A 13,313-nucleotide genomic window follows, 5' to 3' on the forward strand; every position below is an offset into this window, starting at 1 on the left:
ATGTTCGCCTAGAAGAAATGGTGAATTTGTGAGCATGCAGTGAAAAGAATTAGTGGTCTTTCTCTAAAGTGTAGTTGGTTGGTGATGATGCTTGATACTAGCTATTTCTACTTTTACTTGCTTTAAAGTAACTGTTAAAAAAAAAGTTTTTTTCCTTTTTTATAAATAACTCGCTGATTGATCTCTGGTAACACTTGTTGCAGGATAAGATTGTTAGCCCTGCTGCCTGGAAAAATTGTGTGTCTCCTTTGCTTTTATGCTGGCACTTTTCTGCCTTTCTGATATTTAAATACCATATAGCAGTGCCACAAAGATGTTCAAATGTTACCAGTGGAAACTGCATTAGCAGTTGAAATTCCTGTCTATTTCTTCTCTGTGTCGGTAAAGGAATTGGGTTTCTTTGGAATGGAAAATGCTCTTATATATCTCTTGCAGAATTTAATTTATCCTTTCTTTCTCTTATAATCCCTTTCATTTGTTTCTTCTATGTAGTAAAGAAACATTCAAAGAAACCCATATAAACTCTACAAGGTTTTGTTCTCCTACCATAAGGCTAAGAATAGCTTAACAAGAACCAATCCACATGCTTTAATCCACATGAGGGAAAAAGATTTTGTAAATGTTTCTCTTCAAAGCACCAAAACTAAATGAAGGTTAAGGGAGGAGGCTCAAAAGAAAGCCTTATTAATGGAAAATACATTTTGATAAATCAAACTGATTTTAATCTTAATAGTACATTTAAATAATGGAATTGGTTAATAGTATCAAATTAGGATTAAAGAAAGGGATAAAAATCTCTTTCCACAAGTTGTTTCAAAACAAGGCATTCACTGGCTGATGCCATATGATATCAATCTGATTATACTGTACACAATAAAGCATCATGCCCTGTGCTAAAATCCTGCTGGGAGATGTATTTAATCAGATGCCTTTGATATGACTTGAGGAATAGTTACTGTGGACTCAAAAGAATCAGAACAAAATCTTTAGCTCCTGCAGTCAATCTTAATCCAGTGTGGATGCTAGGTGTCTATACATACCCTGTCGTAATGCACTCTCAAACATAAGCACGAGCTAACTGGTTGGACTTTCAGATTTGTCTTTTCAGAAGCCACAGGCAGAAGTTTGTTTTGCTTAATAACATGTTCTACAACTGACTGTTCATTCCCAAGCTTATCACAAATCAAGTCAAGATAAAGATTTTCTGCTGGCAGGAATTTTAGTGGACCCTGGTGAGTACAATTAACAGCCACCCGATAATAATTTAAAATTACTATCTTAGCTCGCTTTGTTTGGCTCCCACAGGAACTAAATCAACACTTTCACTTCCCAAGACAATCTTTCTGTGTCACTGGCCAAATTTAAACCAGATTTTGTGAAGCTATGTCATGGAAATCACAGACGGCATGAAGTTTTACAACTTACTTTTCTCCTTCTTCCTCGGAGCGCACTATTTTTGCGTTTTCCTGAGCTCGTCACTTTAGTTGTGGAGTTCGCGTCACGCTGCCAGCTCCCACTCTGTGTCAGAACAACTTAAAGTGGTCCTCCTTCTGCCGTTTGAAATTGGTCTTTAAATTATAATCAGCTCTGAAGGAGGCTGTTGGAGGTAGGGAATTTAGTCCAGCAACTTGGAGGGCAGAAGGCAGCTCCCGGCTAGAGCTTTCTTTCCCCCTCTGCCAGTGCCATGGGGTCGGAAGGCGTCTCTGGGGGAGGAAGGCCCAGCCAGCCACAAGTTGCTAACGCACCCCACACCACAGCTCCTTGGGACGGGAAGGAGAACAAAAGGCATCACTTATGTTAGGTGATCAGCGGCAAATGATGTGTGGGGGTGGGAGGGAGCCTGGTGTACACAGGGGAGGGGGGTGGCAGTTGCCCTTGTCTAGATGGGGGAAGGACAAAGAATGCTCTCCCTGAACATTTGAGGCCCTGGGGGATTTCTTCACGGAATCAAACTGCAGAGGACGATTAGCAGCCTTGTACAGTAAGAGCTAAAGTTTTTTGGACATGTTGGCCTCAGCTGAAAATACCTAGTGGCTACTTACGTATAACACCTATCAGCGACTTACGTATTTCAGAAAGATAATGGGAAGGCTAACACATTGCACGTCTTTTCCACTACCGTTGCTCAGTGTTTCCAGTAAGTACATGCAGTGTGTCTCAGCCGAGCTGCTCTTTCACATTATTGTTAATTAAATAATAGTCCCTAAGAAATCTGTCATTACCGGCAGCCAGGACCGGGTTTGTTTAGTTTGCCTGGGGCTATTAATGCTCTAACAAACGGGCTCTTAATTGCCAGAAGAGGTAATTTCGTTGGGGGTTGTAGTTCACTTTTCCCAACAATTTTATGGTATATTTTCTATCTGAAACTTTTTCCTTTTTGTTTCTCTGTCTGGAGTTCCACAAGGCCGGAGGGATCTTTCTCTAATGACGCATCCATTGAATTAGCCATTCTCCGTAATGGAAAAAATGCATGTTATTGAATCTGTAATTCCTCCCCCCCCCCCCATTTCCATTATGACTAAAGAGAAGCAACTAATAACGGATTTTAAAATTAACTTAATTTTCCCTTGCTCATTTCATTACTTATTCTTTGAAATAAGTGACTTTTGCTGGGAGAAATGATTTCTGGTATGTCGCAGGCGCAACTCTGACATTATTTCTTGTCAACTGTTTTTCTAGTAGACAGGAGTGGTGGATGGGTAGAACAATTATCATTAGATGTAGTTGAAAGGGGGAAAGAGGAGGGCATTCGGCCCCAGAGAGGAACATGTGCCGTGGCCTAGAATTTAAAGTGACCTTATCTTCAAACATTTTCTTTCTGTTCATAAGCAGAGAATAAGGACAAATATTAAGAAAAAGTCACCTTTTTTTGAGTGTTATAAAAGCCTCCATATGCCATTTCAAAAAGAAGTGCTATTTCAGCCTTTTCTTAAATGACCTCTTTTTCATCATAATATGATACATTTTTTTCACCTTTTGACCGGTACTTTGGTTTTCTAATAAAGCTACATACTTATTTCAGAGGAATTGCACTTTAGAATGCATCTTGGTGGTACTTCATCCAACAGTTTCATTTGGCTGAATTAATGTGCGAGCGAGAGAGGGAGAGGGAGAGGGGGAGAGAGAGAGAGAGAGAGAGAGAGAGAGAGGAGAGAGAAAATAGTAGAAGCAAGAGACTCATGTAATCCAACCTCTAAGCATAACTTTCTTCAATTTCACATTGCAGTATCATTATAGTAACCTTTATGTGTGATAAAAGCATAATTTGGCTGGATAGTACTAAAATATATATATCCACATTTTATCAGTGATGTACTGTCCTGTGATCAAAATAGTTTCCTTTCTTCCTCTTCGCCAAGTTCACATTTTGTTGTCTGGTGTCACTTGATAATCTTTCATTCGCCTTCCCCCCCAACCCCCCTGGCTCTTGTCTCTCTCTTTTTCCCATTAAGATGTGAATGGGTAGGCATCTCAGCCAATATGTCTATACATGGCTGAATACACTTGGAGAAAAGCAGGGTCTCCCTTTGTCTGGACCCTGGATGGCTGCGTGTCATTCCGCACCAATGGGCAAGGCCTCCCTCACAGTAGGAACTTTGCAATAATTGCCAGAACAAATTGAGCTCAAGCTTATCGGTTCCTTTCCTTTTTCATTTGGAAAATGGAGGGACTGGGAGAACAAGGCCATTTTTGACCAGTGACAATACAGCGTTGAAATAGATTGGATACAGCCAGTGCCCAGTCGTATTGCAGACAACTGTCATGGGATATATTGTATACAGGGACGATAAGATGTGACCTCACAATTATCAAGCTGAGCTGTGTTTTCCCACACACTCTGGGCATTCCACTCTGTACGATCGGCATATACAGCAGTTGGCAGGGGAGTGAGTGGAACTTCTATATGGACAGTTGGCAGAGACGAGCAAACACAGATGCGACTGGTTGGTGCTCGCGTTCTTTCTGCACGTAGTGTAGACCAGCAGGGGCAATACTCAGCTTGCTCTGCACTAGGGAGCAATGAGAAAAACGGTCTTTGGTAAGAAAGTTGAATACAGGGGAAAGAAATTCATTTAAAAGTCGATTACATATTTTTTTCCTATGCAGATTTTTAAATCAGAATCTCTGTGAACTATAAATGATATATGATTTTCATTGTATTTAGATACATTGATATCATATATCATATATCATATATCATATATGATGTCTGTAGTGTATCTAGATCCTGCTCTGTGTTTGGTATATATTTGTGTGTATGTGTGTTTGTGACTACATGTTTTTATGCATTCATTAAGTCCACAATACATGGATGTGGTTGGAAACTATAATGTGCCTATGTAAATGCAAATGCAAACATGCAATAGCCGAGGTGATTTTCATTTATATATATATATATATATATATATATATATATATATATATATATATATAATATGTGCTAATATGTGCATATAATGTATACATACATATATATGTACATATGTATATGTGTATACACACACACACACATATATATGTATATTCATACTCCAAGTCTTGATTCTAAATCTATAAATTACCACATGTTCCCTTCCAGAAATCTTTCCACCTTAACGACAGACTATGGTTGGGCTTGTACAACCAGGACTGTGTACTGTGTTGTTATTACAGGTCAGTTGGGAGGCAGGGCCTTTGGCAAACTGGGCGGCCAGCCTGGTGTATCAGAACTGCCAAAGCAGTCAGGCCACCTGTCTATGTGACAGCCCAGCCTATATTTTTAAAAATATTGTTATTTAAATACGTTGGAAGTGTGTGTGTGTGTGTGTGTGTGTGTGTGTGTGTGTGTGTGTGAGAGAGAGAGAGAGAGAGAGAGAGAGAGAGGGAGAGAGAGAGAGAGAATTCCCATTCAGTGGGGTTAAGCTTTGCTCAGCTGCTTTCAGAGCAACTGGAGGAAGACAAGACAAGGCGCTACGGCCAACTGGATGGCTTTCCATCTGCCCTCTGCTTTGCTTGGAAGTAACCAGCCAGACCAACGGTTTTCTCTTTGTTCAGCTTTTTTTCTGATCGGAAGCAGAGGCTGACATGAAACAAACATGGCATTTCTTTTTGAAAATTGGATTCTGAAATTGGCCTCATCTTTCCAGAAGCACAGCGCTATTGCAGTTTCTTCCTGGTTTTGTAAATGTCATAAACAGTTTGCATATAAAACTCCAGATTTGGAGGCAGTTACCACACTAGGTTTTTGCAAGTTTTTTTCGGGGAGGTGTTTGGTTTTTGGTCATGAAGGGATGTGCTGTAGTGTAATGAATGGAAGTGGTTTCCCTGTACAGAGATGAAGAAAATGGGGCAACAGATTAATAATAAAGAACATGTTTGCCAGCTTTTTATTATCACTTTTAAAGGAGACACAGTAAAATGTGAAGTCATGCAAATGTGGTTTCTTGAAGAACTTCATTAGCATCACCCAGAAGCTATAGTTTACAATAAATGGCCACCAGGGCCCCCATAGGTCATGGCTTGTGGCCAGCTCAGTGCAATTGAAGTGATGCTTACTGTAAGGCACGTCCCCTGGACACGATGTATGAGGTACAGATGACAGTACATTATCTAAGCCAGTTGCACTGTAGTGATTTGAATTCGGTAGACTTTTAATGGAGCAAGCAGGGGGAAAAAACCTACTAGAGGAATGCAGTCCATTAAGGTCACCTGGCAGAGAGACCAGATATGCTTACGTTTAAAAGGAGAGGTAAGAAAAGAACATTTTGAGAAGAGAGCTCCCAGTATTCTTTATACTGTGCTCTCCTCCCCCAAACACACACACACACACACACACGCGCGCGCGCACACACACACACGTGTGTGCACACACCTGTGCACACACCCCTACACACAGGAGTGAAGAGAGTCCCCTCACTCATAACACCTTTAACATGTCTTGGTGTCTTGAATCTTTAGGAGATACAAGGAAAAAGAGCTGTGTTTGGGTGAAATAAACATTGGAGAATCCTGGCAACTGAGACCACCCTTTCTGTTCTCCACGCATGCAGTGAAAAGGCGAGCCATGTGATTTTAACTCTGGTTTACTTTGAACTTGGGATGGAATTGTGGCTATTCTCACAGACACCGTTAGGGCATATTGACTTAATAATGAGAGTGATCACTGAGAAGAGCCACGTGCTATGGACAGGCTCAGATTCTCCAGAGGAGGCAACCTGATGTGACATGCAGCAGGATCACTTGGGTGCTAATTTACAGAAGTAAATCTAAACCCAGTTCTGCCTGATCCCACAGCCCATAGTGTTTCTCCCGCTAGTACTAATAGCTAGTATTTATTTAGGACTTACAGTGAGCCGAAGCCATTCCCAGTGTTTCACTTACCATGACTTCGTATTTGTATTTATTTCAAAAAGTAATTCATTACTCTTCAAATGGTGAAAAGAACTGCTTGTTTGCTCAAGGGGACATGGCTTTATTCAGCTTTGTATTGTCTAGGTGATGAGGATGCCTGCTTTTTAGGTCAGATCATCATGTATCTGGGTGGGTTACTGAGCTTTTCTGTAGAATTAGAAAGAGGATAGTTTTTATTGATTTCACACTCACAGACATCCCCTTCCATCTGTTTTCTGGATGCTTTGATCTCCTATGCCATTCAAACTTCGTTTCATTTCAATGTTAATTTTTAAAATGAGCTCCTAAAATTCACCTGATTTGATAACAAAATTCAAGGCCATTAATTCTTTAATTCTTTCTGAACATTAAGAATCATTTTACTTCCCAAATACGAAAATTTAAAATTTTGTTTTAAATAAATGTCATTATTTAAGACATAAATGTCTTAAGTTTATAAATTGTCATTTCTGTTCTGCAAATCTGGTAAATCTAAACAAATCTAGGATTCTTATTGCCATTTCTGTTTTGTTTTCTTCATCGTGAGAGGAAGTAGTGTGTGTTACTGGTGAAAGGTCCGCACAGAAGATGGGGTGGTGCCATTCTTTGTAATAAAATGGTGGTTCTAAGTATCAGATGCCAAGTTATGGTTGAGGGAAGCCAGCAGGCTAGAGGATGGCTCCAGTCAGTAGATTTGATGCTGTTCTTTAATGTTTATGCTTGTTTTCAGTAGCCATAGGAGGACACGTGGGGGGAGTAATGAGTGCCAGTGCCTGTTGACAGTGACCCTATTTTCAATTTCAGGTTTTTTTTCAAATTCTCTTTTATTTTCGTGTTTAAAAAATTTTTTTTGAGAGGGAGGGCGGAGAAGGGGTAGAGGGAGGGAGGGAGGGAGAGAGAGGATGGGGGAGGGGTGGAGGGAAGGAAGGAGGGGGAGAGAGGGAGAGAGAGACAGAGAATCTTAAGCAGGCTCTGCGCCCAGCAGAGAGCTTGATGCAGGGTTCAGTCCCACAACTGTGGGATCATGACCTCAGCCCAAACCAAGAGTTGGATGCTTAACTGACTGAACAACCCAGGCACCCCTCAGTTTCAATTTTAAAAAATATCCGGTGATGTTTTTGGGTAACCAGGCCAGTGAGCATCATTGTGAAATATTCTGTAGGGTTTACTTTGGAATTGAAGTTGTTTGCTATTAGAAGGCTTATTTTGAAATGATCGATTCCATCTGTGGCTGTGATCAGTTCCTAAGTTAATTACAAATGGGACTTATTACTATACAGTGATAAATACTGTTGAGGATTTCCTAAATAGGTTCAGTGGTTCCACAGACTTTTTAGGAAGAATAATTCACATCCAGACCCTGATGGAGATTCCAAGTGGCTTCTCCACAAGCTCAGCTTTGACTTCCTTCAGCTCTGTGCTTGGGTTATTAGTGTCTCCTTTCAAGTTGTAGGGGTCTGGCTCTTCTTCACTCTGATGCTAACGTTTCCTCCTCGTCTCAGATAATTGATAAATGGGTGTGGTTGTTTCCAGCTCCCAGGTGGCATCAAGCCACTGCTCATGTTCACTCTCCACCAGTGTTTTGATCAGGGACCCTAGTGAGGGTGGGTGCCTGTCAGCTCCCGTGGCGTGCTCTGGCTGGTGTTCCCAAACTGCTAGGGTTACACAGCGTATGAGTCAAAGCACCTAGAACATGGATAGAAGGGCATATTCCTGGAGGTCGCCTGGTCTTTGGTGCAGTATAACGAGGACAGAGGGAGGGGGTGTTGTGTGGAGGTTGGTGGGGCATATCAGGGTTGAGGGGTGTGCCTGGTGTTAGCACAGGAAGAACAGTGAGGAAAGTGGTATTCTGCACTGCAGGAAGGCGTTAAACTTTTTTTTTTTTTTTTTTTTTTACCTTGTGAAACCACTAAACTGTTCTTCTCTCAGATGTTCCTTTGCATGTTTTTGGAGTTAGGAAGAAGAGTTGCCCATGCTGCATAAGCAGAAAAACTCTGAGCTTATATAAAGCATATAATGATGTTATCAATAAAATAAAAAAAAACCCCGAAGTTACCATAGTGGTACATATTTAATTATGCACGCTTCTCACTGTGCTATATGGTAATAACGGCAAGCAAATCACATAAACAGTGTAGCTGGTGTTACTTTTAATAGGGAAGGGAACTAATATTTATTGAATTCCTAATATCTGCTGGGCTCCATGCTGGGTGCTTTACATATGTTATCTCATTTAATGTGTAGCTAAACAAGGCATTTCCAGGGTCCGGCGTGGTTGGAGGAGGGAGAGGTTACACTTCTCGGCCCTTGGGAAGACTCGGGGTTCTCTTTTCTTTGGCAAGGCACATGCTGTCCCAGTGGTTCAGGGTCCTTTGCCCTCTCCCCAGTTTGGGAGTTTGGACTTTCTGGGCCCTAGAATCTTAGCCACAGTTGGATGCAATGAGGACACAACTCCTTCTCCCTATGCCCTATCTTACCTTCAAGTGTCACCAAGGGCCAAGAGTTGACCCGGCAGCCTGTGCTCCAGCCTCCAGGTGGAAGTTCTGTTTGAGTGCAAGGAAGCAGAACCTAAAGCGACTCCTTCTCTGAGTTTGAGGCAATGTGAATAGGAAACCTGCTGCCCATCCCCAACTCTTGCCATTTCCTTCTCCCCCATCAACAGCCTGATGGAGGGAAAGGAAGAAAGCCAAGCGGTGTGCTTTAAGAGGAGACCCTTCCACCTTTACCTCTCTACGCCCTTTGACATAAGTTTACTGGCAGTACCTGATATGTTACTACTTAAAGTATGCTTTTTTATTTTTTAATCTTTTGGGGTTAGGGAATTCTTCGAAAGTCTGATAACATTCTTGACTCTACTCCCTAGAAAAATGTACCAGTGTTTACACTTCAAGTGAAAAGTATTTGATTCAGAGAGTCACACAAGCTGCCAAGGAAGACCTCTGGGAGGATGGGAAGGAGAGGGGTGGTAGGAAGCATGGATCAACCACTTATTCTTCAGCAGGGCTGTTTTGTTCCTTTGCCTACCTGAGATGTGCTTAAGGTGACAGGAGCTGACGAGAGGAGGCAGCTAGCAGTGGTAAGAGATCATTTTTAAGTATGAGCTCCTGTGGGAGAAGGGAGGCCCAACTGGGGAAGGTAGCAGGGCTTATAGTGAAGGCCTCGGAGGGCCGACCATCAGCATGTGCAGCCTTGCTGTGCGAAGTGTGGCCCATGGGCCAGTGGCATGGTCATCACGCAAGGGTATGGTCATCAGCCAGACGCTTGTCAGAAACACAGACCCCTCCCTGACATACTGAATCAGAATCTGCATTTTGACAAGATTCCATGTTCAAGTTTGAGAAGCATGAGTGCGTATTGAAGGCACGAGGATAGGACTAGGGAGCGGGGGTTGAGATTAGAGGAAGCTGGCAGGCAGGACAGGTGCCCATAAGTACACCTTTGCAGGAATAGAAAAAGAGCTCACACAGGGGAAGAGACAATGGAAAGGGCCCTTAAGTGGTACTCCAAGGGGGAATGTGGGAATATTCAAAGTCTGGGGAGGAAGTGATGTATTTAAATACAGGGACAGAACTGTAACAACAAAAAGTTGTTTACTACAATATGTTATATCACAATTTAGTGTGAATTATGTTTTCTAAGCATCCAACAGGTATCGAAGATTTGTCATGCTAAGTGATTTATGGTATTCATGGAGTAAATGACTTTAGGCAGACTGCTATCTCTTCCCCTTGATGAATCTTTTGAACTTATCATTACCTTGTTTTCTTAAAACCTATGCCACCCAGGCAGATGAGCTTCTGAAAAATCTCAAGGGTCTTAAGTCGTTAGTTCCTATCATTGGCACAACCATCTCTGACATGCTCTGGATGCCCTTTTCTCTTTTCTCAGAGAACCTTTACCAAATACTTGTTGGACACATTAGATTAGCATCTGTTGCTTGATTTCTAACTGTTCCTTTGTTTTGTGAAGGCAAGTGTAAAGCAGTTATAATTTTTGGAACAAGGAGAGAGAATAAGGCTATGATTTTGGTAAAGTTAGAGGGAATATTCCCTGAGAAAATGCTAGCCACATGTTCTGGGTTGAATTGTGTCCTCTCCGAAAGATAGGTTGAAGTCCTAGCCCCTGGCACCTATCAAGTGGCTTTATTTGGGAATAGGGTCTTTACAGATAGAATCAAGTTAAGATGGGGCCATTAGGGTGGGCCCTTAATCCAGCAAGACTGATGTCTCTATAGGAAGAGGGAAGGTGGTCCTGAGAATGTGGAGGCTGTTGCCAAGAACTCCTAGGACTGCCAGAAGCTGGAAAAGGCAAGGAAGGATCCTCCTGTAGTGGTGTGCAAGGAGCACAGCCCTGCCAGAACCTTGATTCTGGACTTCTAGCTTCCAGAACTGCCAGACAGAACATTTCTGTTGTTGTAAGCCAGCCAGTCTGTGGTTCTTTGTTATGGCAGCCTAGGAAGCTAATATACCATGCTTAACTATTTTTCTATAATGAATGATCATTTTTATCTAATTTTGAATGAGGTCATTTAGTTTTGTCTACTACTATTTGAGATGGAATAATCATTACAGTCATTAAAGAAACTAAAACATGTTCTCAATTAATACTAAATTCAAACCCCCTACCTTGTATAGGCACCTGTATAGTTTTTATATAATCTGTGTGTGCTGTGGTTGAATTTACCTTTTCATGAAATGCCAAAATGGCTATTTTACTTTTTTTAAGTAATTTTTTTAATGTTTATTTATTTCTGAGCTAGAGAAAGAGCCCAAGCAGGGGAGGGGCAGAGAGAGAGGGAGACACAGAATCTGAAGCCGGCTCCAGGCTCTGAGCTGTCAGCACAGAGCCTGACGCGGAGCTCGAACTCACAGACCACGAGACCACAACCGGAAAGTCGGAAGTTAACTGACTGAGTCACCCAGGCTCCCTGGCTATTTTTCTTTTAGATTTAAAAAAACTTAATTGTGTTACCTTAGTGGAAAAAATGTAAGTAACAATGTCTTACAACTTGTCAGCACTTACTATCTGAGATACTCTAAATAATTTTGATTAAAAAATACTGAAAATATATTTACTCCTAAATCAGTAAATTGTTTGAAAAAATGAAAAACAAGTACTTAAGTATTGTCTGATGTCAGCAGCTGATGGTATCTAAGATGTCTCCTCATTTAAAGAAGTGGCAAAAACATGAGAAAAACACAAATGGCTAAGGAAACTCAGCAAAGCAGCTAATGCAGTAATAGACTATATGGCCAGGGGGGGTGTCAAAAATCTCAAATTTATTTTGAGACCAGAGGCAGGTAATCTGACCCTGCAGATTACCTTCAGGGAAGGATGGTGTGGCTGCCCATGTCACTCCCATGGATGACTGTCAAGTGTGAAGGCCAGGACTGTGTCAGACCCAAAGAGGGCAGCCGATCCTGAGACCCCATTAGCTGGGTGAGCACAGCCCTTTTGGTGGTGGCTGCGTTTATGTTACAACATCCCTGAACCGCAGGAGGTTTCTGTGACTGGCTCGTCCACTGAAATTAGATGTGTTTGGGATCCTGCGACACCTCCCACTTTTTGTCACTTGTCTGAGGGAAATTTAGCATATGTCTGTTGTTTTGAACTCAGCGCCAAGAAGACTAGTTATAAAGGTGCTCAGGGGGTTTCTTGCAAGACGGCTCTGCGATGTGAGTATCGTTGCAGAATTATATCAAGGTCACTTGTGTTTATTTTTTTTCTAAACAGTTTCTTGACTTTAAAATGCCTTTGGAATTTCCAACTCAAAATTCTAATCCCTTTCAGTGAGCTCAGTCTCTATGCAAAAGTTGCTTCCCACCTGCCAAATTGAAAGCATCTGGATGGAATACTGAATTTAGGTCATTTTTTTTTCTTTCCAATTTGTCCTTCTCTAGAAGAAAGGAAATCAAATCCAATACCATCACGTAGAGGGGAGGGTAAAATAGTTCCAACAAGAGCTTTTTCTTTCAACAGTTGGTTGGACTTAAGTGTGTGACACTTTCCCGCCTCCCCATCTCTGCCTCTTCTGCCACTGGATCTCAATAGCTCATTTGATTTTTAAAGACCTGCAGCTTTTTACTTTCCATTATCTCTGTAGCACCATTCTCCACTGTGAGGGGAATGACTAGAGTGTTCCTAGTTAGTTCCTGAGGGCAAGTCAACGAGGACTCGCCCATCTTCCCAGTGGAGGCTCTGGTCCAGGTACAGACGAGGCTTCTCAGACTTGAAAGTACATTGGATGCACAGGAGTCCTTTAGGGTCTGGCTAAGGTGCAGATGTTGTTAGGTCGGCCTGGGATGGGGCCTGGGCTTCTGCATTGCTGAAAAGCCTGGAGGTGCTGTGAACAGCTGCTAGTTGGTGGACTGCATCTGGAGTAGCTAGGGGTGGCTCCCTCTGGGGGTATCTAGCTTTACTTGGCCCTGTCTCTCTCCCAGCACTTAGAAATTTCTGGGCTTGATACGTTGAGTGCATTAGGATTTAGCACATGGATGTAATTCCACCATTTCCCTTTCTGCTTCATTTCATTTCTCTCTCTCACTAAAAGCACAAATTGTGTTCGAAAAATTAGTGCACACAGAAACTTGCCATTATAGAGAAAACATTTTTGACTGTGTAGAGAGAGGAGAAACAAGGAAAGATGTCTATCTCCAGTGAACCTATATTCTATCATGAAAGAATTTAGAAAATAGTTGTATCAGAGGTGATAGTTTCATTAGTATTTACTTAGCACTAAGGTAAGTAATAGAATGATAGCAGATTGAGGCATATTTAATTTTCAGCTTTCCAAGTGCTCTAAATAAAAGAGATTATAATAATATGACCAAAGCTGTTATATCCACAGCAGCACTTAAGACTGATAGATATAATGTTCCACTTAGGAGCTATCATGGTGCAATTAACTGAATGGTATTAAAAAGAAGTTTCTTAAAACACTTAAA

General features: G+C 41.7%; 1 protein-coding gene and 1 long non-coding RNA gene across 6 annotated transcripts in view; one reads left to right on the forward strand and one right to left on the reverse strand.

The window, feature by feature from the left end:
* Nucleotides 1-13,313, reverse strand: part of CDH20 (cadherin 20) — a 206,749-nt gene that overhangs the window by 66,937 nt on the left and 126,499 nt on the right. The window contains exon 2 of one of the 5 annotated variants that reach the window (XM_058691917.1): nt 1,426-1,597. The exons of the other annotated variants lie outside the window; for them this stretch is intronic. The gene's annotated coding sequence lies outside the window, so the exon portion shown is untranslated. The remainder of the gene's footprint in view (nt 1-1,425; nt 1,598-13,313) is intronic. 5 annotated transcript variants of the gene reach the window in all.
* LOC131489993 (uncharacterized) overlaps nt 1-13,313 on the forward strand; it is a 204,038-nt gene that overhangs the window by 65,392 nt on the left and 125,333 nt on the right. The window lies entirely within an intron of this gene.

The sequence above is a fragment of the Neofelis nebulosa genome, chromosome 11 (genome assembly GCF_028018385.1).
Source record: "Neofelis nebulosa isolate mNeoNeb1 chromosome 11, mNeoNeb1.pri, whole genome shotgun sequence".
Lineage (NCBI taxonomy): Eukaryota > Metazoa > Chordata > Mammalia > Carnivora > Felidae > Neofelis > Neofelis nebulosa.